A 25769-nucleotide genomic window follows, 5' to 3' on the forward strand; every position below is an offset into this window, starting at 1 on the left:
GGTAGCCTAGCAGCTAAAGTTCTCACTGTGTGCATGCTAGGATATCATATCATATCGACATCAGTTCATATCCCAGCTGCTTAGTTTCCTTTCCAGTTTCTTGTCTGTGGCCTGCGAAAGCAAGAGAGGACGGCCCAAGGCTTTGGGACCCTGCATCTGCCTGGGGGTCCCAGAGGAAGCTTCTGGCTCCTGGCTTTGGATCAGCTCAGTTCCAGCCATTGTGGCCACTTGGGGAGCAAACTAGTGGACAGAAGATTTTTCCCTGTTTCTCCTTCTCTCTGTATATCTGACTTTCCAAATAAAATAACTAAATCTTTATAAAGTTCAAATGGGGCCTGGTGCAATAGCCTAGTGGCTAAAGTTCTTGCCTTGAATGCACAGGTATCCCATATGGGCGCCAGTTCTAATCCCAGCAGCACCGCTTCCCATCCAGTTCCCTGCTTGTGGCCTGGGAAAGCTGTTGAAGACGGCCCAAAGCTTTGGGACCCTGCGCCTGCATGGGAGACCCGGAAGAAGCTCCTGGCTTCGGATAGGCTCAGTTCCAGCCATTGTGGCCACTTGGAGAGTGAACCATCAGATGGAGATCTTCCTCTCTGTCTTTCCTCCTCTCTGTATATCTGCCTTTCTGATAAAAATAAATACATCTTTAAAAAAAAAGTCCAAGTGACTAATAGACAAAGGGAATGTTTTTCAGGCTTTCTAGCTATCAAGGAAATACAATAAAAACCAGATTAAGCTTCTACCTAACTCCAGTGAAGCAGGCCTACATTCAGAACTCTAGTAACAACACCTGCTGGTGTGGATGTGGGGAGATAGGCACCCTCCTTCACTGTTGGTGGGAGTGCAGGCTAGTACAACCACTATGGAGGTCAGTATGGAAACTGCTAAGACAACTGAAAATTGATCTACATATGACAAAGCTATCCTACTTTTGGGAATATATCCAAAGGAGATGAAGTCAGCATGTGATAAAGTGACCTATAATCCTATTTTTGCAGCAGCACAATCCACCTAGATGCCCATCAAAACAGGAATGCATAAAGAAACGTATACATCTACCCTGTGGAATACTACTCAGCCATGAAAAAGAATGAAATTTTACTATTTGTCACAAAATGGCCTTAACTAGAGACCATTACATTCAGTGAAACAAGCCAATCCCAGAAGGACAAATATCATATATTTTCTCTGATATAAGGCAACCTTCACGGAAAATGCAAGATCAATATCTATATAGGTAAGCATGTGTACACATACATTTATCTAGAGGAACTGTATTATGGATGCAAGTACACCATGAAGTGAAGATACCTTGCAGTGTGCATGTCTACCTCTGAATAAAAGATGAAACTATTCAATATATCTTGACAATAGGGTGCTGGACTTTCTACCATCGTCTGTATTTACATTGCCACGATACACTCACATAGAAGAACGATGGACTTCTGACTGTTGTTGAAGGACTGTATCATTGCAGTAACATAGGGGGAAATGGTGTGGAGAGGGCACTGGGGTGGGCAGAAAGGACATCTCGAATCCTAAGGAACTGTATCATAAAAAAAAATAAAATAAAAATAAATACATAAAAATTTTAAAATGACAGCATTAAGCCTTCTTTCTTTCAGTGTCACAGAATTTTGCTTTAGCCTCCAGTTAGCACTTAATTTTGCCTTAAAGTAGCTCGTCTTGGTTTAAATGTGTCCAGGTAGGTAGTAAGTGAGTGAGCATGTATTTAAACAGCTGCTGAGGGTGCCGGGCACTTTCACAGACATCATTCCATCGAGGCTAACACCGCTACACATGTCAGGGGTTCACAGTGCCTGGGTGCTCTTCCATCCCAAGACACAGGGGACTGTTCGGTTTCTGAACTTTTGCAGTTGACGGGTCACTGAGACATATCTACTTTGGGGACTTGAAAGGAAGGAGAAAGAGAGCAAAGCCGATGAACCCAGTGGGACGGGGCAGAGACTGCAGCAGCAGAGAACTAGTTTCCGGGAAGCGCGAGTCAGAAAAACACTCCTCACCAGAAAATGCCATCTTTTTCACTGCTTCTTTTGCTTCCCCGGGAATTTGGTCCTCCTCTGCTACTTTGCCCAGACTCAGACCTCTTCACGTTAGATGTTTCTACCCCAGACCAGCCAACAATTCATAACTTCCCTGTAGTTTGGGGGGCAGGACTGGATCCCTCATGCTGCCTCATGTTTTCCTTGTATAAATTAGGAAATTTGGACTGGATGGTTTCCAGGGTCTTTTTCAGTTGTTTAAAAAATTCTAAAATTCTAGGGCAGGCAGCAAGTCTGCCTAAGATGCCTGTATTTCTAACCAGACTGCCTGAGATTGGGTCCTGCCTTTGTTTCCCATCCAGCTTCCTGCTAACATGCCTGAGAGGTAGTGGGCATGGCCCAATCATTTGGGTTCATGCGACTCATGAGGAAAACCCAGCCGGTGTTCCAGGCTCCTAGTCCAGCCCCGACTGTTGCAGGCATTTGGGGAACAAAACAGCAGGTGGAACATCTCTTTGTCTATCTCTCTGTCACTCTTTCAGATAAATTGAATGAATCAATGAATAAATAAAAGTCCTAGTATTTAAGTTGAATGAGCATCCAGAAAATTACATGGGAACTGCCTCATTGTTCAGGCCAACTTGGCTATTTCCATCCAGGGATTTGTGGTTTATTTGTTGTTGTTAATAAGAAATTGATGAAGTTTAGGGTCCAGCATGATAGCCTAGCAGCTAAAGTCCTCGCCTTGAACACACAGGGGTCCCATATAGGCATATAGCCCTGCTTCCCATCCAGCTTCCTGTTTGTGACCTGGGAAAGCCGTCAATGACAGCCCAAAGCCTAGGGACCCTGCACCCATGTGGGAGACCTGGAAGAAGCTGCTGACTCCTGGCTTCGGATTGGCCGCTTGGTGAGTGAATCAACGGATAGAAGATCTTCCTCTCTGTCTCTCCTCCTCCTCTCTGTATATCTGCCTTTCCAATAAAAATCAATAAATCTTTTGAAAAATTGATGAAATTCAATATTAAATATGTAGTCATCTTATGCTTGAGGACCCCTATAAAAAGCCCACAGCCCTGTAAAATCAGTGATGAATGTCAACACGTCCATTCTCTTCATTGGCATCTAGGCTCTGACTACTCCTGAGGAAGTCTCTGTTAAATGTATGAATTAGTAATTCAAGAGCGTTGCATGAAAAAGACACACATGGAACGGTTGATTTTAGGCAGATCATCACGGGGAACATCATTTACCAGTAGATCTCAATCCAAGTATTGGTTTCAGAACTGTCATCTAGACTGGGCTGAGTCTCCCTGAAGCCTGAAAGCATGCAGCTAGCATACACGGCCAGTGAGCGCTGCAATTACAGCATCGAACTCCAATTACCCGTCTCCAAGCAAACCTGAGACTTTCCACTCCACAGTGCTGCAGACCACCACTGACCTCCACAGATCTGAAAAGGCCTTTGCCCCCTCTACCGTGCTAGAGAACTGAGAGGCCACAGGGGCTGTGGTGCTGTCAGGGTCAGATCAGACTCAGGTGTGTGTTAAGATTCAATGTTCGTATGAAGTTCTGATGTTTGAAAGCTTGATGAGGTTCTGATATTCCTCCAAGATGGTTTCACAACATGGGTCTCAAATGTGATCTCACTGCAAAGACTCTGACTGCTTAAGCATTTTTATGTGCTCTGTAGGTATTTTTTTTTTTTTTAGAAGAAATACTTTTAAAAGGAGTAAAGAAAATGTTTGCAGGTGGTGGGGGCAGGATGGCAGGAAAATACTAAAACAAACAAAAAAATTTCAGAAAGAAAAAGAAAATGAAATAACAATGTGCTTCATAGGATAAAAAAATTATAATACATAGAAGGAAAAATGTTTATATAACCAGGAAAAGTAGAAGGCGTCTCCTAAAGCAGAAGGCATCCTAGCAAAACCCATCCGCGCGTCTGCTCCTAGAAGCCCAACCAATGGTGTCAACGTGTTCATAACAATCCAATCTTTAAGAAGAAAATTAAATTGGTTCATATTTAAGATTCCATTTTCCATTAAACAAATAGCATTCTTTTGAGGTCATTTTCACTATCTTAAATTATAAATCAAATTCATATATTTTCTATCTGCTTAGGATTTTCCCCAAAAGAATATTTCCCACCAAATCTATAATTTCAACAGATTCATAAAATAGATTCTGTTGATTCTGGGAGAAATTGCTGGCAATATTTTTTTTTTCCCTGAAAGAGGATACTTCCCCAAAGTTGTATTTTTTTAATTCAGGATATCTAAAAATGATTACTATGGTTTCAAGGATTGTTCAATTACAGGGTAATTAAAATCTGAAGATGCCAAGACATCACTGTGACTCAGAGAGCCTTTAATCCAATTATCAGGGTGAGGGGGACATGACCCTCTCTCCGCTCAATCCTAGCCCCAGCCTGAAAAAAGAAACCTTTTCTCAGGGAGTACTAATTTGTATATTCATCAAAATATGGTAGCAAAGTTAACAGCAGTGAGATTTTTAAATAATCTTGATATATCAGTTAAAAAATACTTCGTGGGTACAAAATTTGGGTTTATGGCTGCAATGCTGCTAAGAGAACGTGCAGGGTTTCACTCAATAGTTATCTGATACATTTGAGCGCACCTGAATTCACCCTCCAAATTTCACCTCTTATGTCAGGTAGTTTTTTTCTTTTTGCATATTTCTTTAATTATCCTGGCATTTACTATAACCAAATCATCAGTAAATAAAAATGGCGACAGTAATATTCTAAATTAAAATCATACTACCTATTGCATTCTTTCTAAGGGTTTCAAGGCAGTATACAAAAATAAAAATAATGCTCTTTCTTTCTTTTTCCACAGGATTCAGAAGTTTGAAAATTGCAAATTTTTTTTTTTTTGCCTGAGACTAACATTAAACCATCCTAGCTAGTGCCTACCCAACATCACAGTTGAGATATTCTGATATTCAAGGTCAGAGATTAGCATATTGCTTTACTTCTTGATTTCTAAAACTGTTAATTGACACATACTATCTATACATGTTTATGGAGCACAGTACAAACATTTAACACATGGAAACATTGTATAATGATCGATCCGGGCAATTATCATTCCAATTGCCTCAAAAAAAAAATCTGTTTTGAATGTTGTTTGATTTAGCCTGCTCAAAAACAGGTGACTTGATTGAACATTTATGCAGTTAATTTTTTTTAGGTGACAAGAAGGGTTCTGAGGTTCAACTGAGATTTGAGCATAACTATGGGTATCTTATGTCAAAAACATTGTCTGTGTTGAGTTTACGGATGTGGCAGGCAGATGGACTCCACTTGGACTGTAAGTGACCCTTAGAGGAATCCGCATATTGCAGTGCACTGACCATGCTGACGAGGTATACTTTAACATGAGAACACCCTCAGGTCCACATGGTGAAGATCAGAGGGTGTGTGTACATGGGTGCAGGTGCACCCACAGGAAAGGTTCCTCAACTTCACCACATGTACACAGAGACTGTACAACTCCAGGGTTCTCAAGGCATCCCCAGGCTAAGGTGTTGCTGCAGAGTTCTGCTTCCATGGCCTTCTCGGAATTACCTCCAAGCTAGCCAACCACGGGGACGCTTGGGGCATCATAACCTCCCTTCTCTACTATCTGTAAATATCTTAGACTCTGAGGGCATGACATCAGCAATACTACTACTACTACTACTACTACTAATAATAATAATATACAATCTTGACGCCCTGAAGAGAAAGACAGGGATCCACTTTCCTTCCAGAGCAACACCAAACCTCCATTTAAAAAAAAAAGAGAGATCCGTAAGTCATACTGTCCCCATCAGGGTACATAGTAACAGCCTACAGAAGAAATGAAAGAAAGCGGTGTGTGTGTTTGGCAAGATTGCACCCCAGGTTGGGCTTGTTCTGCTCAGGAAGGTGGCAGTGGGAAAGAAGGAAGCAGTTGTATGATGAAATTCAGCATTTTAATAGCCTCCTGTCTCACTGATTTTCCGTAGCAGAAGTATCACACTGAAATCCAACAGGTGGGTGAGCACAGTGCAAGCGAGGAGGAACAAGTCAAACTCTGTGACAGATCCACAAGGCATTTAATTGGGAATCATTCTGGGACCCAGGATTTTGTCACTAAAACATATACAAATATTTATTTGGTTGTTTGAATTGGGAGTCATTCCTAAATGCTTGTACAAACTGCATGAATTCTATGACTCCTCAAGCAGCTATGAGAAACTACTACTCTTATTATAAGAGCCTCCTGCATTAAAAAAAAAAAAAAAATGAATAAAAAAAACCTTGCCAAAAGACAAAACAGTAAATAAGAGACAGTCACTATTTAGTATCCTGTATGCTTTCATAAGTAAAATATTATCCATAAACAACTTATTTTAATGTACTATATTAACATCTCTTAATTTTAAATCAATGAGAATATATAAAAATAAAAGAGAACTGAAATCAACTTAATGCTAAAACATGAGCTCTTAAAAATTATTAGTTAAAAAAATACTTTCATTGAAAAATTTTACCTATGAAATCATTTTGATTAAAAATATATTTCTAGTAAAAATATTAATTCAAGAAGAAGGCTGATTTTCAAATTAAAGAATAAATTTCTGAATTGAAGAAAAAAAGGACTTCATCTTCCGAAAATAACCATATTAAGGAATTTTCATATTTCTCCGTAGAAATATTTATTTTTGTGCTATATCAAATGTTAGTATTTTAGAATAATAAATAAAATATCTTCTTAGCTATTTAAGCTTGTTGAAATGATAATCTTTAACTTGAATAGATTACCTTTATTGTTATACAGGTTTACAGAAAACAAAAAATACAAACAAAAATTGATTTTCAATCTCAGATTAGTTGAAAGCTTACTGAGAAGCAAATTTTAAAGTACTAAATGACAAAAATTGTATGGCTTATTTGAAAAGGTTTTCTTTTCCTCTAGAATTCTAAAGCATCCTTAAAAGACAGATTAAAAACCAAGAGCTGATCTTCAAAAAGCAATAAGCTTGCATTTATATTTTTAAAATCTTGTTTGTTTGTTATTTGAAGTAATAGCTACTGTTTTTGCAACTGCTTCATTTTTAAGTCCAGACATTTCTTATTAAAACTACCTGAGACAGGTTATTTTCTAGGCAGATTTCCTGAAGGCTAACTTAAAAGGAAATATTTGTGATTGGGAGGGCTTTTTAAGCCTGCCAATTATTGCAGATAATAGACTAAGCATCTATTTATATTACAGCTTAAAATGTCTGTTTTACAAACAAGACAGAGCAAATTTTAAGTCAGTAAACTGTCAATAAAAAAATAGTTCCTTTCCTTTTAAATCTATGTTATCAGTAACATTTCTGTGCTGCATTGCCAACATATATTAAAAAAAATTTTCTTTAATTAAGTATGAGGAAATTCACTAGGAGAAAAACTGTTTTCTTCTTTTGTTTAAATATTATTTCTTTCAATGTAGCATTAAAGTTCAGAGTTGACGGAACTTTACCAGGAAACTTTGGAGGGCTATATCTCATTCTGTCTTCCTTTTAAATTCATTTATAGGATGTTAATTTATTTACTGATCCTAATCAGCTATGAATTACAGAATTTGCCAGCAATTTTATTTTGGGTAACAGAACCCCCAAGCTGAATCAAAGAAGTTTTCTGTTCTCTTTTTTGTCCCTGACCCTGTGCATTCAAAGTGGAGAGACCCCTAGATTAAAAAATATATAAATGATAATAATAACTTCATCTTGAAATAAATGCTCAAGTTGTTTCTTCCTTTCCTTTCCTTTCCTTTCCTTTCCTTTCCTTTCCTTTCCTTTCCTTTCCTTTCCTTTCCTTTCCTTTCCTTTCCTTTCCTTTCCTTTCCTTTCCTTTCCTTTCCTTTCCTTTCCTTTCCTTTCCTTTCCTTTCCTTTCCTTTCCTTTCCTTTTTTTTAAATGAAGCTAAACCTAAAATCTGATCCTTAAAGGTGAGTTAACGCTTAAGATCGTGACTCCCTGATGGGGCTTACCTAAGCAGTTCGCCTGCTGAGGCCGTAAGGACTTCACATGCAACTGAGTCTTTGCAATTTTACTGAAATCTTCAGCGCAGAGACTAGCAAGCCCTGAACAAGTTCCTCTTGTGTTGTCACCATTTGTTCAGCTCCAGACTGGGTCCCAGGCAGATTCCCAGCAACTGGATAATCATGGTAAGATCCAATACTAGTGGGGACCCCTGGTAGTGAGATGCCTCTCTTGCCCACAGACTTCCAGGAATTAATCACGCATGTATCTTTCTGCTTTTTGCTCCCACCTCAACTCCTCCATCTTCTGCAGGGCTGGGTCTAGACTGGGCCTACAGGGGCCTGTGTTAGCAAGCACAGATCACACAGATCAGACTGTGTGTTTACTGATATCTCATGTGATCTTATCCATAATCTTATGAACCTTTCCCATTTTACAGATGGGGACACTGGCTTAGATACAAATTATTCAAGGGTATACAATTGATAAGGGCAGACCTGGGCAGAAAACTGACCTCTTACTACCTTCCAAAGCTCATCCTTGCTGTTGGCTAATAGATCCCTCTACTTCCTCAAACTATGCTGCCTTCCTCATCTCCCCACTAAGCTTGCCAAGAAGAGATAGCCAGTCCACTCTCCATTAGTCTGTGTGTGACATATCCCTGGGCTTCTTGTGATGGTTTGGTTTGGTTTTATAGAAAAGGTCACTGGAGAGTGGAAACAGTGAGTAAGCTCTGGACTTAAACCCCAAAAGATGAAAATGTAGCTAAGTCATTGGGAAGACTACAATTTCTATGAGACATAAATAAAACAAAATAAAAGTATATTCTCTTTCTCTTTGGAATGCCCACAAATTTGCTCCTTAGGTTTGCGGTGCAAAGGGGGAACCCGAGCCCCCCGCTTTGGGGGAAAAGCAGAGACTGCTTCGGATCCCTTCTCTACTTCCTCCTGCAGTTTGCAGACATGATTTAAAAAGAACTGCCTGATAAGACAACTTCAGGGGCTCAGAAGGAGAAGAAGGAAGTTATTTGGAGGGTTCAGATAGCTATAAGAAGAATAAAAAGATTACAAGACATTGAAAAGTGAAGCTAGAAGAAGGGAAAAAATGAAAAAAATACATATGTGTGAAAAGGAAAGGGAAAACATCCTCTATGGTAATGAAGAGCATTTCCTACGCTTGTGCTGCTGTATTTCCTTTACTCTGTCCTTGATGGGAACTAAGTTCTAAAGATTTAAGACTGGATGTAAGCTGAAAGTAAGAGGTCAATGGTAAGCATCATTCCGTCTCACCGATTAAAAAAAAAAAAGTAAACAAATAAAAGAAAAGGAACAAGAGTGGAAAAAAAAAACGTGCTTATATTTCATTGATTTTTTGAAAGACCACGAGAGCATAGAATTAGAGGGGGGAATGAAATAAAAAAAAAAAAAGAGATAATCTTTGTGGAGGGACACACAAACTAGAGAGAAAGATTTTCCTATCAGCCTTGTGATTTGCTCCCAGCTGAGTTAATCCCGGGCACTAGAAGGCTACAGAGCAAATGGACAGATGCTTCCAGAAAAGATTATCTTCTATCTGTCACTCTGGGAATAGCCCTGGACCTCCAGCTGCTGGTCCTAGGATCTAAGCCTTGTATGACATCGCTATTTGTGTCACTCAGGCAAAGAAACAATCATTTTGTTATTGTTGTTGTTGTGGTTGTTAAAGTTATCGCTAGCACACACTGAGCACCAACTATCTAGGAAGTTCTTATATGTGTAATCTCATTTAATCTTTGCCAGGACCCAAGGTGAGTGCTGTGGCTGTGAATCCCATTTTACAAATGAGGAAATGGAGAAAATGGAAACGATTAGTTCATATTTCAGTGGGTTTCCCTAAATGTTAGTCTAAACAACAACAACCTGCTGCTTTCTGATTTAAGTGGAAATCCACACACTTCATCCCATCCTCTCATACTCTAACAAATTTTCACATGTTCATGTCCAAGCTGTGACCCTTTCAAAGATGGTTCACTTCACTTCCAAGGTCACTGCTCAGCACTGACTTCCATAGGTTGTCCACCCACGCTGAAGAGTATCGAGTGAGACCGTCTACTGCCCTTTGAAAGTACAGCTTGGGTTATTATCTGATCATTAGTAAAGACAGTATGTCCCTTTTCCTGAATGACAAAACTCAAGTCTTCCTCAATGCAAGGAAGAACTATGAAGGAAAAAAAGAAGGAAGGTCTGAAAGACCCAGAACTTCGGTAAAAGCTCCCCATGTGCCTATTTTGTGACTTTGAGGATTTCTAGTGTCTCCTTCATTAAAGTTGGAGCAGGCACTTGAGGGCCCATGTCTCCTATCATGTCTCCTTTGTGTAAAGGCTATTTTCAATCCAGTTTCTTGCTAATGCATACCCTGAGAGGCAGTAGGTGACTACCCAAGTACTTAGGTCCCTGCTGCCCATGTGGGACATCTGGAAAGCGCTTTAGTTTCTGGCTTTGGTGAGATCCAACTTTGGCTGTTGTTGACATTTAGGGAGTTAACCAGTAGATAGAAGATGCTGTCCTCCCTCTGTGTGTGTATGTGTTTGCCTGTGTGCCTTCAGGTAACAGCAAAATAAATTGAAAAAGAAAGCAGACCTCAACAGACTTGCCTTCCACAGAGATGGGCGACAAAGAAGTAGTCATACTACCAACCCAACAGTGCCACAAATGCACTGGTCTTTTCTTCTCAAGGAACCCCTCGCTTGTCTGTGATTCTGACAGGTTAATCCCACTTTGCTACAAATCCCAGTATGGTGACCTAGTACTGTTTAGCTGTAACAGAAACCTCCCTTCTTGCCATGAAATCACCAAATTTTGCCAAGAATACTTAGCCTGAAAGATAGAATAGTTTTTTTGAAATGCAATAGGACCGGGGCCCGGCGGCGTGGCCTAGCGGCTAAAGTCCTCGCCTTGAAAGCCCTGGGATCCCATATGGGCACCGGTTCTAATCCCGGCAGCTCCACTTCTCATCCAGCTCCCTGCTTGTGGCCTGGGAAAGCAGTCGAGGACGGCCCAAAGCTTTGGGACCCTGCACCCGCGTGGGAGACCCGGAAGAGGTTCCTGGTTCCCGGCTTCGGATCGGCGCGCACCAGCCCGTTGCGGCTCACTTGGGGAGTGAAACATCGGATGGAAGATCTTCCTCTCTGTCTCTCCTCTCTGTATATCTGGCTTTCCAATAATAACAAAATCTTTAAAAAAAAAAAAAAAAAGAAATGCAATAGGACCATCCTGGTTTGGTCATTACAACTTCTCATCTGGGTGGACACTTAGCCTCAGGTTTAAGATATTGTTAAGATGCTTATTTCTGACATCAAAGAACCTGAGTTCCAGTCCCAGCTGTGCTCCTGACTCCAGCATCCTGTTAGGAAAGACTCAGGAAGGCAACCGATGACATCTAGTCATTGAGTTCTGTTGTCCACGTGGAACACTTGGGTTGCATTTCTGATCCATTCCTAGCCTTGTAGAGAGAATCAATCACAAGAGTTCTCTGTCTTTGTGTCTCTCACATAAATAAAATTAACACACACACACACACACACACACACACTCACACAAACCAAAAGCTCTTTTGCTCCTGTCCTTCAATTTCACAAGTATCTTCAGTGTCTGATGTTCTGCTTAACATTTAGGCCAGCTTCTTGCAGCATTAATTAAGATTCAAAATATCTGTTCTCCAATAAAGAGAACCAAAATTGCAATAAAACGCAACAGGTTTGCTACAAAAATAAAATAACAAGAGGCAGCTAAAAACAAAGATTTGGCTACGTCCCCAAGCCTAAATCTTAACATTGTAAAATACTGACTTCAGTGATCAGAAGATGAAAATTCAAAGTTGGGATGCACAGGCCAAGGGAAGCCATACACTCCATGGAATTGTTTATAAAATGCCTGTGTTTTTCTTTTCTGCTTTTGATTGGAGAGGAAGATCAATAATTTTCATATCATAAAAGGGAGAATAATTTGTTGATATCTCTGATACCCAAAACAAGGCCTGAAACAGCATAGAGGCTGTATTGATGCATACTATATAAACTTCATTTTTTAACATTTCTCAAATAGATGCATGAATAGAAGAGGACTGAGCTCAAAGCACCTGGTTTTATAGAAGGAAACACTGAAACCAGAGAGGATGTAACTGCTTTCTCAAGTTTATAATCCTAAGTCTCCATGACTAGGTAGAGTTGCACTTTGAATTCTTCTTACTGTTGATCAGCTCTATTTTGCTCATGAACTGATTTGTATTTTTCTCATCATCTCATTTTTCTTTCTCTCAATCTCTTTCTTTTTCAATAGAGAAATAAATCTTATTTTCTCCTTGGAAACTGTCAGCAAATGTACCTCCCAAAGGGGAGACTGGAGAGCAAACACTGGGAAATGTCTGCGGAAATTGCCTTCACAATAATTTATTTGTGATAAGCCCACACAGTGTGACTACTATTTCCTTGTCCTAAGAACACCATCATTAGTATAGCATGTCATCACGCAAACATGGAAAGCTGAAACAACGAGGGTAGATCTCTAGGTTGGCAGTAAATCTTAATACGTATAGCTAACCATACCAAGCAAGACTGCTACAAGTAGGTGAACTTCAATGTTCTTAAAAAAACAAAAAATCTGAGGGGCAAGGATTACAAGATCTCTGCTTGGTTTGAAAGTTCTTTCTGAGGTCCTTCTGGCTTAGAAAGGAGGTCTTGGAAGAATTCCCACTGAGCCCTGTGACCTCTTAGCAGCTTATAACCAAGCCTCCCAGGTCAGATGGGCAAGAGTCAAACCACCACGCAAAGGAGAGAATTGAGGGAGAAGGGCCCTGGGCTCTTGGAGCTGCTTCAGGCTAGCAGAGGTTCTGAAGGAAGCCAACACTGGGATCCTATGACACAGCAAATTTCTTGTGCTGAAAATTGCCTCAGCTGACTGAAGTAACAGAGTTGCCAAGAGTCTTCGAGCTCCTGTCTGTGTCCAAGGCAAGAGGAGAGCCGAGCCTGAGCTCCTGAGGCCCCCAGAAGCAGAATTCATAACAATTCATAAACTTGGCTTTGAACCCTATTCCTGTAAAGGCAAGTCATTTTGGAAGGGAATTTGTGACAACTTCTCTATGGTGTTTATGGATTATCATTGGGCAGTGACAGAAAACATTTACTAAAATCAAAACCCAAACCCAAAGTAGACAAAAATGTGGGGTGGAGCCCCGGTTACGTGAACTTGGCAAGTGATTACTTAACCTCTCTTGATACACACGATGAAGATACTAGTCTCTAGACACCATCTGTTGTTCTTCCTAGCTCTTCCATGCTGGATATTGCATCTAAGTTTGAGGCTAAACTCATAGATGGAGTTCCCTTCCAATACAACTGTTAGATAGAACCCTGCAGATAAGAAAAGCACCCCCCACTCGGCAATATTTTCTTAGATTTCCTCCCTATGTGATTTAAATGTCAATGAGGAGAGATCTTGATCACATGGGATCAGCAACCAACCCTTGACCCAAAGACAGAGACTGTGCAAAGTCAACTCCTCTGATTCCAAGTAGGAGTTCAAAGGTCATTCTCTCAGACACCAGTAGGATGACCTTCTCACTTTGCAGGTGCGAATTACAGCAGATTCCAACCAACTGGCTTATTAATTGTATTCTGCATGCAAAATGAAAAAAATTCCAAAAAGTCTGTGTGGGGATCATTTAGTCAAAACGACTTGAAGGCCTTGGTTCTAACCTGCCTCATATCTACCCAAAGCCTCCAGCTTGCCTGGAAGATTTCTGGCCTGCCCACCTCCACCTCCATCTGGTTTACGGGGTACCCCAGGAAGAACCAAGAAGCTCAGTCTCTCCCTTCTTCACATGCCCAACAGCCCTGGGGTTTCAGAAGTGTCAGAGCTGAATTCCCCAATCAGAATTATGGTGTGAGTCAGAAGCTCCGAAGGGTGGCTAAACAAAAGCTCTACCAAAGAGTTTTGCTGGTTAACAGGGAAAGTAAAAGTATTTAAAGTCTCTTCAAAACTAGAAAAGCAATAGCCTAAAAAATTTCCTAACCATCTTATGCTAAACTCCAATGAAGCAGACAGTGACCAGACATTTCAGTATCTTCACAGAAACAGTCCAGCAAATGACCTTTTCAGCTCTGCATTTCTCACTCCCGAGAGGCAAGAAAAGCCAAGAAAGTGGGGTGGAGAGGGAAGAGTGAGCCTCACTGAGAAGGGCCGGTGGCCCACAGGCCTAGTGCACAGGGAACTTCCAAACACCCAGACACATGGCAGACCTGGGGGTGGTACAGGAAATGGACACTATCTCCTGCAGTGTTGCATCCTCCCCTGTGACTTGAGGATGTCTTGCCAAGGACCTTGCCAAGGACCCAATCTTCAAGGACAGCCCCAAACATTGGGTCTCTGGCTTCCCTGTGTCTCACCACGGAGCACAGAGTATGTGGAGGCCCCCAGAGGCCACCCCAACAAGGAGGCCATAAGCCAATGTAGGTCTGCACTCACCTGGGAGTCCAGAGAACATTCCACCAGGCTCTTCAGCTCCAGTGGCCTCTTGCAAACTACTGTTCCGGCAGCAACTCCTGAAGCAGGCTCCTCTGGTGTCAACACAGGCTGACCACCTGGAAGGGTAAAGATGGACAGGCTTACATGGCAGGCTCGGAGCAATGGGAAAGACTAGGGGGCCTGGGACATTTCCCAGGGAGCCACGGAGAAGGGAGGCTGACCCATAGGCCAACGGGGCCAAGACAGAAGGGGCGGGTGGCAGTGGCAGCTTCTCAGAGATGCTGGCAACGAGAAGGATGTGTGTGGAAGACGGAGGCCAGCTGCTCAAGGCCTCTCACTCAATCCTTCTTTCTGCCTCTGAGCAGAGGCGAGCAGGTCAGAGGCACACAAAGCAAGCACAGGCCCTGGGAACAAGATACAAAGGGCAAAGGGCTACGCAAAAGGAGGGAACAGGGCTCTGGGCTGGGTGTGGGGCGAAGGGGGGCAGCAGCAGAGATGGAGGAGCCGTGACTAGGGAGAGAAGCCAAAACAGGCCTGGGCAAGAGGGTATCCGTGACTGCACCCACCACTGGGCCACCTGTCTGTCCTTGGCTGGGAGCAGGTGGCCTGGGAGAGCCCTCCATGAGGCCCTCATGTCACCCCCTGGCTGCAAAGACCACCTCTGGTCTTGATTTTGAACCCAGTCAGAAGGGAAGCCAAGTCTGAGGATCAAGTGTCCCCAGTGATATTTCCAACAAGTCCCATCCCTCCCTGGAGAGAAGCAGATTGGGGTGAGGAGGGGTCTCCAGGGACTGCCCCTCTCCTATAGGGGCTCCAGAGGTTGGGATCAGACTCAAGCCCCTACAAGTTTATATCAGGCCCCTGGCTGAGTGGCTGATGAGGCGACAAAGTGGCTCTGCACTCAGGGGTGTGCATAGGCAATTTGAGGGTTCAGGGAGATTTCCACTTCTCTTCTCCCCCCCCCCCCCCCGCACCAGGCCCTCCTTCCTGTGCAAAAGCAAGCTGAAGAGGAAGGGGACGATAGGTTCCCACTGGCCTGTCTGTTCACCCTAGAAAGGGAAGGAAAGCCGCAAGAAGCCACCAATGTCCACGTGTTGTGGAAGAAAAGGGGAAGGGGTACATATCTCCCTCCCCACCCGAGTAAGAGCCCCCTCTCCGCAAGCCCCCAACCCGGACCTAGAGCCAGGAGCCTCGGCCCCAGGCGTGCGCCGCCCCAGCAGCTGCCCGAGTCGCAGCCGCAGCCTCAGCCGCAGCAGCAGCTTCGAGGCAGCAACAGTTGGCTGGCTGAGGCGAGGCGAGGCGAGGGCTGGTTCCGGGGCCGCACGACGCCGGCTTGCGCCGGGTGGCCCTGCACCCCGGGAGCCCACCTCACCCATCGCCTCAGTGTAGGGGAAGAAGGGGGACCAGGGGTGCTGGAAGCCTGCGCTCGGCTTGCTCAAGCCCATGTCTTGGAGTTCACTTCTTTCTGGGTCACCTCTTTCCACAATCTCAAGAAGATTCAGGCTTTTGGGGGGAGTGGGGGAGGGAAGGGAAGGGTTTTCTGGCTGGGGAGGGGTGGGGGGGGGAGGAACCAAAAACAAAAGAGTCACAGGGACGCAGGGTGAAGCTATTTTTAAATCTAACGTGGCTCTTTCGCCTCTCCCTCCGCAGAGCAGTCGCTCCACAGACGGCCCCAGGAGAGAGGCGGCAGCAATCGCCCCCCAGAGTTTTTGCTTTGGCTCCGTCACCTCGGTTCCTCTTAGCGACCCTTTTACTCTTCCCAGAAATGCACTCAGGCAGGCAAAAGCTCCTTTATCTGGGGAGGGGAGCCCTGATTTCGCCTCAGCGCTGGAAGTCCTCGTCTTGGGCGCCTTCTCCCAGGCTGAGCTGGAAAAGATTGCCTCTGTCCAGCACGGCGGGGCTGCGGAGCCCTCGGCTCACTCTGGGCTACAGCTGGGGGGTGGGGGTTTGAGCTCAGGGACAGGGAGAGGACAGTGGGCGTCTGATCGGTTGGAAGCAAGGTGGTTGGGGTGCGGGACAATTCCAGGCCCTCCCCGAAACTGAGAAGCTTCACAGACCTGGAGTCTGGGACTGTGGTCTCCCTGGCCACAACCTGCAGTCCTTCCTGTGCATCGCCGTGGGCACTCGTATGTGTGTGTGTGTGTGTTCGTGTGTCCCCCTGGCCCCAGTCCCTAAGGGCAAGGGCATCCAGCAGTGCTCCTAGCTGGCGGAGGGCACGGGGCGTCAAACGTGGTGCAGGCCTGATGGGTGCCACTTGTAACCCAAGTGGTCACGACAGTAATGCTGGGAGCGGTGTGGAGGGCACCCACAAACTCACCCCCACTCCTGCAGCTTCGCCTCCCTCCCCGGGGCCGGGCGCCTGGAGAGGCCGGGATGGGGCTGCGGACGCCTCTGCTAAGTTGTGCAATTGCCTCTCTCCTAAGCGCCTTCTCTGTGGGGGTTTCCCTAGCTTTCACCAGTTTTATTTCCTTCCGTGCCACTTAGTTTTGAAAAGGAGGAGATGGGGGGTACCCGACGCTGCAGAACGCCCCAGATTAGGTTGGAAGCAGGCACGAAGGAAGAGGCTCCGGGGAGCGGGCGGTGCCTCGGTGTTTTCCCTCTTTTTTTTTTTCCCGAAGCTACCCGAGTCCCCGAGGCTCGTGGGCCCCCGGGGGTCACCCGGGTCAGGGACAGAGGGTGCTGAGCCCCCCCACCCCGCCTCTCTCTCAAGGGCTTCCCCACCCCTATATTGCGGAGTCGGGATCACTTAGGTCAGGAATGGTCAGAATATGTCCTAAACCGGTTCAAATTGCAAGGGACTGGCTTATCCCGAAGACTAGCCCCCCTCCACTTTTTTTTTTGGCAGGGAGGAAATGGGGGGTTATTCGGGATGTGGGGGGAAAACACAACTTCTGTAAACTTTTATTGCATTTCAGCGTCTTCTCACGTCTCCGGAAACACACGCACCCCACCCGCTCCAATTTTCCCCTGTGATACAAAGTCGGTTAAAAAGTTGGGGGCGGGGGACCAGCGCGGCGGGAAGGCGCGTGACCAAAGCCTCGGGGAGCAGAGAGGACCGGAGGGCGAGGACTGATGCTTCCGTGGGAAATGGGAAAAGGGCTTGGGGAGGAAGGCTAACACGGCGTCGCTTCGGGCAGGTGCGGGCTTCGGCGATCCTTGGTGGCCGCCGTCGTCTCGGTGCGTGCGCCCTCCGCGAATGCTTTTTGGGGTAAGGGCTTCCGGCTATTGAGTTATGTACAGCAAGCCCAGACCGCAAAAAGATTCGCGAAGGGCAGAGTCCGCCGGCTGCTTCGGTCCTTCTCCGCCGCCGCCGCTGCCACCGCCGCCTTCAGCCCAGGATGTCTCCGAACCCCGGAGCCGAGAAGGCTTGGGTCTCCCCAGCGCGCTCCACCTTGGCTCAGCCTTCCCGCCGCGCGCACCGTCCTCTCTTCCCTCTCAGCGTCCCCCGACCTGTCCCTCCTTTTCTCCTAGCCGTCTTCGAGCCCCTCAACTCAGCCCCGCACAGCCGCCAAAAAGGTGTGTGTTGGGCGAGAACGGGAGCGTGAGGGACACCGGGGATCCCGGAGCCCAGCCTCCTCCAGCCGTTGCCCGTCCCCAAGCACCCCGAGCCTCCCCGCCTGCCTGTCCTAGCTTCCCATTCCCGGCTCAGGGTTCCGCCAGCCTCGGTTGCAAGGTCGCGGATCCCTGAACAGGTACGATTCGGAATCCCCCCCCATCCCCGCTCCTAGTCCCCAGCAGAGGTTCCAGCCGTGACTACAGGCGCTGCGTAAAGAGAAAAACTCCCCCAGAGCACTAAATAAATACAGACGAGGCCGCCAGCCCATTGGTGCGGACTAAAATCGTCATCCACCAATCAAAAGAGAGCTCACATTTCCTTTTTTTTTTTTCAGAAGGGGGAGGGAGAAAAAAATATTTCCATTTCTAATTATTCAACAAGAACCCAGACTGGAACACGTTAAAATATTTTGTTGCAAAAAATAATTACTGCCCAGGACCACCACCACCACCACCACCCTCCCCCTCAGGTCCTCATTGCGGCCCAGGTGAGAGGATTGCGCGATGTGTTAGGATAAAGCGATTCCAGAAGGCGACCTCTCCCAACGGGACCCAAGCCAGAAGATACAGACGGAAAAGGACAGGCAAAGATGAACATCAAATAAGCCCAAACTCCACGCTAGCCAGCCTATAGCTAGAAAAGGGAGAATGTCTTAATTACCCCCTCCTCCAAAAAAAAAAAAAAAAAAAAAAAAAAAAACTTCTGGGTGTTCTGTAGAGGAGCGAGGCCATTCCTATGCCCCCTCCTCAAAACCCGTCTAGCTGTTGGGTGTCTCAGGGCCCATTCGCCTCAGGTGCCCTTTCGTTGCTGCATTTCCCTCCCCATCCCCCTTCCTAGCCATTCTATACAAGGCTGGAGAGGACTGCAAGGGGCGAGCTCGCCTCGACCGCCCGCTCCCGCCTCGGCGGGGGATTCCAGCGGCTGCAGGGGGAGGGAGAGGGGAGGTGCGGGGAGACGCGGGCGGAAGGGGGGGCACCCAGCCCTCTCCTCCCGCTCCCTGCTTCCTCCCCCCTCCTCCCTGCTGGCTGCCTCCTCGCTCCGATCCAGCCAAACTTTGAGGGGTTGCCCTTCTTCCCTCTTGCAGCACCCCCTCCCCCAGCCCCGGTTCTCGCTCTGCCTAAGGGTGTTTCCTAAAGATGTGGGCTAGGAGACGTCCGACTGTCCTCTCCCCCCCCCCGGGGGGGGGTGTAGTCTTTCCATCCCCTCAATCAGGTAATAACCCCTCTCCCCTACGCCGGGCCAGCCAGGGTGGGCTGCTGCAAAACACGGCAAGAACTTGCGGGGCCAAGTTGCCCTATTTGTTCGCTGGCACCCTTGGAATCGACGTGCGGGCGGGCGCGCGCACTCCCATCCGCGTCCAGCCCGCTCAAGCACACCGTCTCCAGACGCTGGAGCTACTGTCATAGAGTCCCTGTCGATCCACCCCCTCGGCCCATCCATCACTCTCCGACGGCTCTGCGACCCACCCACCCTGCCACCGCCTTCCCTGGGCTCCCCGACCGACAGACGCGCGCGCACACACACACACACACACACACACACACGGCGCAGGAGCGCCAGTGCGCCCAGCCGGCGCGCCACAGGGGGCTCCAATCCGCTCCCGCCGCCGCGGTGCGGGGCAACTGGGGAAAAAAAGTTGAGCTCGGCCGACCCGAGAGCCCACGGACCACCCGCCCCTCCGGGGCGTCCCCCACCTGCTCCTTACCTGGGTCCGGGGGGCGGCGGGAGAGCGCGCCGGTCCCGTCCGCGCTGCAGCCAGCTGCGAAGGAGCCCCTCTCCGGCCGGGCCGCTCTCCTCCCGCCCCTCCCCGCCCCACCCCCCCCCACGGGTGTTTGCCCGGCGGCAAAGCGGGCTCTTCCAGGTAAGTATATAAGTTACTGTACTGTGTGGGAGGGTCACGATCTTGGTAATTGCAGCTTCCCGAGTTTAACCCCTGCCTTTCTGCCTCCCTCCAACTTGTTGAGGACTCCTCGGGTAGCGGCCGAGCGAGCGCGCCGGAGAAGAGCGCCGGCCGGGAGGAGGAGGGGGGGAGCTTGGAGCGCCGGGCAGACGCGGGAGAGCCAGGCAGCGAGCAGCCGAGTTCAAATGCCCCCCTGGAAGCGGTTTTCATTGGCTAGGTCTTCCCCTCAAGCCCCGTCCCCCCCCCTGTGTGGTGCCCCCGCCCCGCCCCGTCTCCCATGTAGGGGACGTCTCCAGGCGAAGTCACGATCCTTCTCAGTTCGGAATGAACTGTGACTAGAGCCATGACGCAGCCAGCGCGCATTACTCACTTTTTGCAGTCACGACTTGGGAATCCGTGCTGGTTCCAACCAAAATTACACTGCTACCATTGAATTATTTAATAGAATCCAGTTTGGGGGTAAACTTATGCATTGTGCCGGGGCCATGGGCGGGGGGGGGAGAATGAGGAAGAGGGGAGCGAAATGAGGACAAGGGGGCGCCCCTCCGTCCCCTTCTCTGACTCTTAGAGGTCCCACCGCCGAGGCTGCAGGAGTTACAAGGACTTTATGGTACGCGCACCCCACACCCCCTGCCTCATTTCCTTTGCCAATTGCGGCGGCATTTGTAAACACAACCGGGCAACGTGAGGGTGGAGACTTCGGGAAGGGAACTAGGAGGTCCCGGTGAATGACGCGGAGGCCCAGAGGTGGGCCGGGGCGAGGGGAGGGGCTGCGAGCAGCTTGGTTTGAGATTTGTCAAGTGTGGTTTGAGGCGTTGTTTGTTATTCTCCACAACATCAGTCATAGCTCTTGTTACTATTATGAGTTGCTCAAACCCAGTCCCAGCCCGAGAACCTTCCTACTGCAAGACGGCCTCTGAGCTAAAAATAGCTCGATCCACCCTCTTTCCCCCCTGGGGTTGCACCCGGGTTGACCTGCTTGGAGGGGAAGAGTAGGGGTGGGGGTGACAGGTCACTGGTGCCAGGAGCAGTTGCTAGGTAGATGGATTAGCATGTATCTGTTCCCCTCTTGTCTCTGTCCTGAAGGCTGGGGGCAGGGAAAAGGGCATACTTACCTAACTGTCCCAAGAAGTTGTTGCTGCTGCTGTGTGTATTTTAGCATTTTAAGTACTGTGTATAAAATATCCTTGCATGGGGCCTGGTGGCGTGGCCTAGCAGCTAAAGTCCTCGACTTGGACGCCCCGGGATCCCATATGGGTGCCGGTTCTAATCCTGGCAGCTCCACTTCCCATCCAGCTCCCTGCTTGTGGCCTGGGAAAGCAGTCGAGGACGGCCCAAAGCTTTGGGACCCTGCACCCGTATGGGAGACCTGGAAGAGGTTCCTGGTTCCCGGCTTCGGATCTGCGCAGCACCGGCCGTTGCGGTCACTTGGGGAGTGAATCATCGGACGGGAGATCGTCTCTGTCTCTCCTCCTCTCTGTATATCTGACTTTGTAATAAAAATAAATAAATCTTTAAAAAAAATATCCTTGCATGCCTACCAGCTTACTGCGGGTCTGCAAAGAAGACTCCAGTCCCCCCAGCTATCTGTGGCCCACTCTGTGGGCCAGTTTAAGGATGCACCTTTATTATCCCTCTGGGAACAGTTAATGAGCAGGGATGTCTTTTCGTGCATTAAGTGCTCAATTTTCATACCCTCCCTCCTCTTCACCTGTCTGGCCACAAGTTTGGCCAGAGTGTCTGGAATTGATTGCAATGAATTTCACCCAAGGCAGAGCCCACACTCGCAGCCAGCTGAGGTCTTTCCAGTAACCTTTGTCAGCTTCGAGGACAGCCCCTCCCCAATCTCTCTCTGAGCTGATTTGCAACCATTTGACTTTTGGTGCTGCGTGAGATGTTCCCCAGTCTAAATTCTCCGAACATCGAGCCAGCAATTCCTGAGTTTTAGCTTATAAATCGCTCATTCCACCAAGTCATCTGGGGCGCCTCTGACTAGGACGCCAAGGAAAAAGGGAACAAGAAAAATGTCCTAACACACACCTTTCATACGACCCTACAATTGTAGAATGTGGAGTGTGTGTGTTTCGGGGGGGTGGTCACCGAGTGGGAGGGGACCAGGGCTGGAATAGAGCAACCTATAGCCACTTATTTGGAGTGTCTCCATCACCGGGGAGAAATCTTTCAAACCCACTGGCGGGAAGGTAAAATAAAAATGGGGAGTGGAGACCCAGACAGCTCCAGCCTTTGCACGGAAAGCTAGGGTGCCATCGGCCTCCAGTTCCTGGAGCGCTAGGGCCTGGCCTCCTCGAATATAACACTTCGCTCCCTCTCCTTTAAATTTTTCCCCTCTTTCCTTCCCACTCACCCCTCCTTTCCCCAAAGCTCTCACCGAAGTCACGACTATCCCCTTTGAACATCCTTAACTCCTTCCTCTCCACATCCCTCTTCTGCATCCAGGGCGGGGTTAGCTGCAGCTGGTGCCAACCCCGCCCCCTGGCGCTCAGAACTTGAACTAGCTGAGGACCAAGGAATTTTCAGCACCTATCTTCCGTGGACAGCTACCTAGTCCTGGGCCAACCGACCAGGGTTGCGATCCTCCGGTTCTGTGGCCGGAGCGAGAGGGGAGATTTGTGCAAGTAATAAGGATTTACCCCTTCTCCCTCCCGGCCGCGCCCCGCCATTTCCTCCCCAACCTCATCCATGCAAGTTGGATCTGTATTGCACCATCTCTGTAAATCTCGCAGAGAGATAGCCCATTAAGTCGTGTCTGGCCATCCTTTAAGACAGAGAAAATGGGGAGGGGTGTGGGCAGTGGAGAGGACCCAGCTCAACAGCGCCGACCCATAGAAAAAGAGAGAGTTGCAGTAGCTATTGATTCAGAGATTCGTCAGGGTGATTCCCAGCTCTGCAAGAATTCCCCCTCTCAGTTCCTTTGCATGCAGTCATTATATATATAAACACACACACATTTATACATACTCACAGTACATTCCTTACCCCCTACTCAGCCCCATTTTGTCCTTTAGAGAGAGGTAAAAAGGCAGCCAGAAAGAACCCCAAAGCATGCACAAAGTAAGCATTTGCTCATACTTACAGTCTGCGGCATGCACATGACATAATATTACTTACCCAAATGGGGACTCCTTAAGAGAGAGAAAGAGAAACACAGGGGGAGGGAAAAGAAAGTGGATGGAGAGAGGGGAGAGGGGAAGGAAAAATCCAACAATTAATTTCCAGACATAGTTGGGGGGGGGGGTTATGCGGTGATGTCCAGGTTTTCTTCCACCCGCGCTGGCTTTTTATCCCAGTACAGCCCTCGGTCTATTTCTGGAACACGATCAAACCCAATGCTATTTTTAGCAAGTACTGAAAAAAAACCTCCACACACAAAGGCATCTCGCTGGAACGCTGCGTCCAAAACATTAACAGTGCATTAACGCCCCCTCCCCACTTTTTTTCTTCCTGCACCGCCGGACTCACTTGCATTACTGCAGATGTTTTTCAAAGCAGAAAAAAAAAATTGCCAAATAATTCTTTATGTTCTCCCTCCCTCCCTCCATCAACTCCCCCGTCTGCCTCTGCCTGTTGCAAGCTTCTCGCAGTCCCCCGGAGCAGAAGGCGGTGGAGCGGTTGTATTCTTAGAGCTGCTTGTCTCCATTGACCAGATTTCCTACGTGCTGGGGGAAGGGGATTGCACAGCCCCTTCCCCAGAGGAGCTTCCCAGGAAAGCTGAGGAGTCTAATGCTATCCACGATGGAGATTCCCAAATGAGATTTAAAAAAATCATCCATACCCTTCCCACTTTTCCCACCCCCGCTTTGCAAAATCGCTTGGTGTTTGCAGCACACCGCTTTTTGATAATGTGTATTTTAAAAGCTACGTGTGTGTGTGTGTGTGTGTGTGTGTGTGTGTGTGTGTGTGTTTGCGTTCTAGTAATTCACTACGAGGGGAATGGAGAAAATAGACTCATGAAGACAGCGCGGAGCAGCCGCCTTGAGTCTCCTTTGCCAGCCTGCGTCAGTCATCAGCTACTGACGTCACGTGCAGATTCTCCTCTTTGGTGGGTCTGGTTCAGCCGAGAAAAGCCTTCTGCTCGGAGACAGCGCTTTGTGCTGCGCGCAGCCACTGAGCAGGCAAGGCGGCCAAGGCGGGCGCCACCCCAGGCTTGTGTTGGGCAGCTGCAGAGGAGGCTGCAGCCTCGTCCGCACTGGGCGAGCGATCCCCGGAGGGGGTGTGCCCAACAGGACAACACCCGCCTCCCCAGAGGCCCCCCACTCACCCCCGCCCCAGCTGCCCATTGCCAACTCCGCGGCGCAGCGCCGGCTCGGACGTGCGTCCTTTCCCCGCCCTTTCTCATCTGGCCGCGGTAGCAGACAGCTACGGCTCTAACTCGGATTAATTCTGTGTGTTTGTCGGGCAGATAGTCCTGGCTCCTCGAGTGACGCAAATAACAGATTCTACAGCTCCCGCTAGCTCTCCTGCTCTTTTTCTCCCTCCCTGCTTCTTTTCTCTTGTTTCCTGCGCCTACGCATCCCGCTTGGTCTCCCACGGAATCGGCCAGCTACAGCTTCCCAGAGAGCAGCGACCGAGTTACAGACAAGAGAGACGGACAAACTCCCGGAGCAAGGAACAAATACGCCTGCAACGAAGCGCGCGCGCGCACACACACACACACACACACACACACACACACACGCCCTTCACAAGCGGCCAGCTTGTAGGGGGGCTTCTGCGTGGGGGAAGGGGAGGGCTGATTCACAAATCCGCCGGCCTCCCCGGAGTCGCTGCTGGCGGTGGTATCACCGAGGAGGGAGGGTCAGGGCTCGTTGAATCTTCACCCCGTGTTCAGCACCCGAAGAGGAAACCCACCTCTATAAATACCCAGATGGCCGGGTATTAGCAAATAAACAACTTTTGTTGAATGGGAGGAGGAGGAGGAGGAAATTCAACAAAGGCTGTAAATGCTGTCTCCAGCGACATTATCGGGACTTTTTTCGGGCGAGGTGGCGTTTTACCCTTTCTCGCTCTCCAATACCAAGCGATCTTTTTCTCTTCTCGAAATAACGTCCCTGAAAAATGAGCTCAATGGATTAGTGCTATTTTTAAACGCATTTGAATGGAGCTTGTTTCATGAGGGTGACAAAGTCCCTGAGTGCATGTGCGCGTGTGTGTGTGTGTGAGTGTGTGTGTGTGTGAGTGTGTAGTGCGTTTGGATGGGGCATTTTCAGCAGAGGAAATGCCACACCTCAGCATGACAAAGGGTTTATTGAGTGATAGAGGTGGGAAGAATTCTTGCTGCTGGGAAGAGCTCCACAGCAGTCGCCTCCCTGCCAATCAGCCCCTGGGGCCCAGATGCACACAGCATCCCACATCCACCTGGCCTCGCCTTCTCCCTGAGGTGGGCACCCAGCAAGTAGAGAGCTGTTTGCCATGGTGGTGGAGTGGATGGCTCGTCTCCTTGCCTAACCTTCATTATCAACTTTCCCTGGCGGTGGCTTTCCTGGACACCAAGGAATCATTTTGCAGCGATAACTGCAATCATTCGTGGCCTGGGAGGGAACATCCATGGGTCTCAGCTGGTGTCATTCCTCTCAGGCCTTCCCTGCTTTTGCAACTTGCCTGAGAGGTTTTGGTTTCAACTTAAGCCTGTCTGGTGCCCTTCGTTTCTGTCCGTGGCTTAAGTGTGTGCCTGCTAAGAGGAGACAGAGGACATCCGCTCTGTCCAGAGGACACCCTCTGGCAGCTCATGGGCAGCCAGTTTATTTTTAGCTCCTCGGATGCATGTATTTGTG

The 25769-nt window shown here is 47.9% G+C and overlaps 1 long non-coding RNA gene across 1 annotated transcript in view; it reads right to left on the reverse strand.

Annotated features, from left to right (window-relative positions):
* LOC131480173 (uncharacterized) overlaps window positions 1–20113 on the reverse strand; it is a 99381-nt gene extending 79268 nt beyond the window's left edge. The window contains exons 1-2 of the long non-coding RNA XR_009245293.1: window positions 19783–20113; window positions 14522–14637 (exon numbers count right to left, since the gene is read on the reverse strand). This is a non-coding gene — a long non-coding RNA (uncharacterized LOC131480173). The remainder of the gene's footprint in view (window positions 1–14521; window positions 14638–19782) is intronic.
* Window positions 20114–25769: the final 5656 nt, after the last annotated feature.

The sequence above is a fragment of the Ochotona princeps genome, chromosome 4, assembly GCF_030435755.1.
Source record: "Ochotona princeps isolate mOchPri1 chromosome 4, mOchPri1.hap1, whole genome shotgun sequence".
Taxonomy (NCBI): Eukaryota; Metazoa; Chordata; class Mammalia; order Lagomorpha; family Ochotonidae; genus Ochotona; species Ochotona princeps.